At 38.5% G+C, this 5447-nt stretch overlaps 1 pseudogene; it reads left to right on the top strand.

Annotated features, from left to right (window-relative positions):
- Nucleotides 1-6: 6 nt before the first annotated feature.
- LOC107661228 (ras-GEF domain-containing family member 1B-A-like) overlaps nucleotides 7-5447 on the top strand; it is a 69323-nt pseudogene continuing 63882 nt past the window's right edge.

The following is a 5447-nucleotide window of genomic DNA, read 5'->3' as shown; positions in this document are numbered from 1 at the left end:
TTACAAGTGGCTTTCAATGAGCCCGACTCCACTGCGCTCGCGAGCCGCTGTATGCACACGAGACACACGCGCTTTCGACTAGACAAAGACAATGAGCTGTCACACCTTTACAATGAATCCTATGAGTTCAGCGTTAAAGAAATGCTGAAAGGAAAGTCCAAGGAGCGAAAAATCGGTCTGTTGTGCTGTAGGAACCCGCAGCTGGAACAAGACTACCTGTGGCCACTGTAGTGAGAGTAACAAGAGCCAGCCCTCGGCGTTTTCAACCTACCGGCGAAACACACAACGCACATTTACATGGCAAAGTTCCTCGCCGAGCTGCTGGGATGTACACTGCCCGAAAAAGGAACATCTCCAATGTTCGAGGTGAGATTAAAGACCGTTTGTTTTCATGTTACCAGTGTGTCACAATGTTAGACCGAGCGTTATCTGAGATCTTTAAAGGTTCAATATGTTACTGGTTTACTTTCCGTTTAATTAAAACAGTGCTTGTGGTCCTTTGATTGTTTAAACTATTAAAGCGATGCTGTTACTGGAGGATGACTGGTACCTTCACAACAGTTTAATGCGGCTGCCACACACAATGGGTGCCTACAAACATTGAAATAAAAAAAAGCGTATAAAATACGTCCTTTTTACATTAACAGATAAACTTTTTACATATGATGATCATTTTGATGTATAACATAGTGGGTTCAGATGGATATGAAAGCTAAATCTTAAAATGTTGATGGAAAGGAGTCAGCCTTCATGTAGGCTATAAGAAGCTCCCGTGTGTTTGTGGGTCAGTGTGTCAGGGGAAATTCACCTGAATTACTAAATTCACTGCAAATCATGATCCTAAGTGGTCTATCATTGTAATATGAAAACTGCATAAATCAGTCTGATTCATTTCATTTACAGGTGTGCTGTGCATTGTGCTTCTTCAACTGTGCAGTAAATGGATTATGAATTTAAGTGCAAATACTTTGTAAAGCATCACACATGTGCTTCTTGTGAGGGTGACATATTCCCATTCTAATGAAAACGTGTTTGTGTGGATGATTTGTTTATCATGTCAACTGCTGCTTGGCTTAATTTACTTTATAATCCCCCAGATCAAGCTATTTCAAATTAGTGTGTGTGAGCACCAGCTGAATCCATGCTTTTCAATTATCTATTGCAGTGGTTCTTAATTCCAGTCCTTGCGTACCACCGCTCTGCACATTTTGGATGTATCTCTTAACACTTCAGATGTTTGTTCTATTCATAAGATATTCCACCATGATTCTAGCTCGAAGGGAGCATATACGTTCCATTCAAAGGGCATTAAATTGTGCGAGATGTTAAATTGTATTTATTTACAGAGGTATATTATGTCACACTTCTCTAGTAAGTTTCCTCTCTTTGTGAAGACACTGCAGGCCGTGGCGTAGCGCAAATCCGTGAATGAATGTTACAAAGTGAAGTAAACTTCAACGGATTTCCCATGCTCAGGGAGTAATGAACACTGTGTTGGGACCATGTCAATCGGAACAAAGTTAATGCGTAGAGCTCTCTTCTAACAAGCTGGTGATCTGAATCAGGTGTGTTAAATAAGAGAGACATGCAAAATATGCAGAGCGGTGGTACACGAGGACTGGAATTGAGAACCACTGATCCATTGAAATGCTGATGGCCATAATCTGCCTGTAATGGCAGTTATAGTGAGTGAAGAACAACTGCAGCACAGTGGTGTTGAGGGATTAGCTCCCGGGCCGTTATATAAGAGAATATTCTGTTTGGATCTGATCTGCACAAAGTCATCAGATCAGCCTTTGCCTCTAATCTCATGAGTGCACCATGCCTTTCTTCCCCTGTGTTACTATGTATATTTGAAACGCTCTGTCTTTTGTCCAAACAACATGAGCATGTTAGGCAATCCAAGTGTGGTCCATTTAGGCTTCATATGGACCACCATCTCTTCAGCTGTCTGTCCCAAGCCATTGCTGATGGAGTAGTCCAGTCCAGTTGACATTTGATTAGGGTACATTTGGCTAGGGTACTCTCTAGGGTAGAGAGTTGTGTTTTGTCAAATTTAGGTTTAGGTCTGTTTGTTTTTGGTTGGCTTTTAGGTGTTTTGGGTTAGTTGGGTTTAGAGCACTGGTTCTCAGCCAGGGTCCAGGGCCCCCTGGGGGCCTCAGCAGACTTCCAAGGGGGCCATACGATGATTTTAAATTCATTATATATATTAGGGATGTCACAATTCTCAATATAATATAATATCAAACCCTTTTGGTATGACATCCACAGTTCAATACGTGCTTCTGAATTGTGGTTTTGCATTTAAATAATTTCCATGTTTTATTTCTCTCCGCGAGTTGGCTCTGTTGATGAGGAAATGCCTCCCCGCTTATAACGTGCAATTGAAAAAGCAACACACGCCAAACACTTTTCCTTGTAATGACTTGCAATGAGAAGTGTTTCTAAACCTGTTGTCCAAGAAAAGCGAACATTATAACTTGTTTTTACTTCACAACATCAGTCGAGTGTTTGAAATAACTTCCTTTTGCGATCTGCTGTGGCTTCTTGTCATAGAATAAAGCAGAAGATATATTCTATACTGTAATAAAGGCTATGTCGATTAGCAATGGATCACAAATATAGGCTACTTAATCATTATGAAGATACCTAAGATGGTTTGAAGAACAAAGATAAACTATATAATGTCACAGGCGAGTGTCAATTGGTTTATGTTTCATCATTCAAAACGTTTCTATTTTCTTTTTATTCAGTTACAGCACTAGCGATGTTTTTGTCCAAATCAGAGCCGTTGAGAAACAGAGTTGCGACACTCCCATAGGCTTCCATAGGAACTGAGGAATGTGGAAGTAAAGCGTGTCATGGAGCAGCCAATAATTCCAAACAACCAATAGTTCCAGCATTGAAGCCCATTAATTTCAGTGTTTCTCAAGCACACTCGCCAGAATGTTGAAGAAATTACATCGTTTTTTGACATTTTAACGCATTAGTTGACCTCTCTGAAATCTGGCCAGTAGTGGTATTTTATAAAGTGTGTTATAGTTAATGTTTATCGTTAGATGATAGACAGTTATGCTATAATTGCAGTTAGATAACATGAGAAACGCCTTAATAGTGACCATAACCAGATGCCAGTTGTCATATTTTTAGTTTTTAGTCTTTCTGCAATCTTTCTCTCCCTGTAGAAGGTTGAATGAGTTTCAATGAAGATTGGTTCAGTTTGGTTAGTTTTAGGTTTCTAGAAATGTTCAGTAAAGGAGTTGTGGCTGATCAGAATACTGTGGTGTGGAGGGTGTAGGTGTTGAATGTTGAGCTGGCTCAGATCTGGACCTCATTAGTGTCCTGTGGTCACTTGTTTGACTCTCAGCATGAGCTTGAGTCAGGCAAGGTGACTACACACACACACACAAACACACACACACACACCACACACACAAACAATCACACACACCCACACATTACATGCCCACATACACAGTTGGCTGGTTGAATATAAAAATTATATCTAAATTCATTTAACTGCAGTGTAAATCTTCTATCTGCAGGCATCCAAACCAAATTTTGATACATTTATAGCAAATTGTAATAATTATTTTAAAATAATTTTTTTAGTATTTAAGCCATTTTTCAGGCATTTTTTAAAATAAATGTATTGTATTGGAATCAAACTCTTAGATTAATCAGTACATCTCTCTGTATCTAAATTTTGTATAATTTCCATCAAGGATTTATAAGGATTTCAAAAGGTAACAGTGTTGTCCCATGTCTAATCTAGCAAAGGGCATCATGTGAGTCAGGACTGCCATGACATCTTCCAGCTGTTTGAAAGATGTGTAGAGTATAATAGCACCCAAACAAATATGTCAACCTCATAAATGGATTTTGAGATAAGGAGGGATGGAAAAAGCAAAAGTCCCATCCTGAGAGGAGTTTTCATTTAGAGGGCATATGCTCTCAGCTTCACTCCTAATCAGAACCATGTCAGGTTGTCAGTGTTCTCGACAGGCCATTTCAGAGTGGACACTGAAATGCTGCCAACCAAAACTCAATCCATTTCTTCCCTTAAACTGACAGTTGCTACTTGGCTGGTGTGAGCTTAGAAATGACTGGACCTTATAACAAGGATTTATGCAGCAATCTCTTTCATTTTCTCCAGAATGGTGTGGCTTATTTATGTATTGCAAGCTGTTATATATGTTTAAACACACTTTATGATCACTTTTTGTTTTGATATGCAAATATGCAAAATTGCCAATGTAGCTACTAGTTCTTTCAAAGTGCCCATTTCCATAGGCAGAGGTGAACCAACTCCAGGGTAAGGCTAAAAGTAGCCTAATGTTAGTGTAATCTATTAACCACAATTATCATAAACCAGTCTTTTTAGGCAAGTACCAGGTAGGCTAATTAAATATTTTTAATTGGACTGAATTTGTATTTAACATGATCACAATTTAATAAAAACATTGTAAGTTGCTAATTATAACATTGTCATTTCCACGGTTATTCAAACAGCGAATAAATTACATATAGAAAAAGAGTGTAGAACATTATCACAAACTTTGTGAGTTTAAGCACTGCCTCTCGCCAGGGCCATGCACAGACCTTTTGAGGGGCATGTGCTGAAACTGAAAAAGGGATATATATATATATATATATATATATATATATATATATATATATCTATCTGCTTTCTGCAGGTGATGCAGCTGGATGGCTGAAACCAGTATGTTTAAACATTGATGTTGATGCACGAAAATGAAATGCAGTGCAAAATAATGTGCAAAGTAATGGCTTTCACTGGACAAAATCAGTCATGAGGTAACCAGAAACCCTTTTTTTCTAAGCAGAAGGCAATGTAGTTTATGCTGAGTAGTACAGAGTTGTGTGTATTTTATTGTGTTGGGCTTTATTCTGTGTTTGTGGCCTAGTAAAGCATTTATGCTCAGCCAGTTTTGTATGTATGGAGTACAAGAGGAGTTATCTCAGAAAATAGCATTTTCTTTTTCCATAGGATGAAAGTGAACTAAGCCTTTAATATATATAGCTATATATATAACCATTTTCAAAACAAGATCCAAGAAATTTGTGGCTTCATTTACATATTTTTTTTTAAAGGGGTCATATGGGATTTCAAATTTTCCTTTCTCTTTGGAGTGTTACAAGCTCTTGGTGCATAAAGAAGATCTGTAAAGTTGCAAAGACTAAAGTCTCAAATCCAAAGAGATATTCTTTATAAACGTTAAGAGTCAACCACGCCTACCTAAAATGGCTCGTTCTAACATGCCCCCACATGGCTACGTCACGATGTGGGAAGATTTGCATAATGCCGCCCAAATGTTCACGCAAAAAAAGAAGGCGTAACTTTTATTCTCACTGTAGTATTGTTGATGCCACCGCTGCAATGTCGTGAAGGCGCTGTGTTTCGTTGTGAAAGCGAAACTACTTTG

This window comes from Sinocyclocheilus anshuiensis, unplaced genomic scaffold, assembly GCF_001515605.1.
Source record: "Sinocyclocheilus anshuiensis isolate Anshui unplaced genomic scaffold, SAMN03320099.WGS_v1.1 scaffold1365, whole genome shotgun sequence".
Classification (NCBI taxonomy): Eukaryota; Metazoa; Chordata; class Actinopteri; order Cypriniformes; family Cyprinidae; genus Sinocyclocheilus; species Sinocyclocheilus anshuiensis.
The sequence above is the reverse complement of the archived record's forward strand: the minus strand, read 5'-3'. Positions and strand labels throughout refer to the sequence as shown.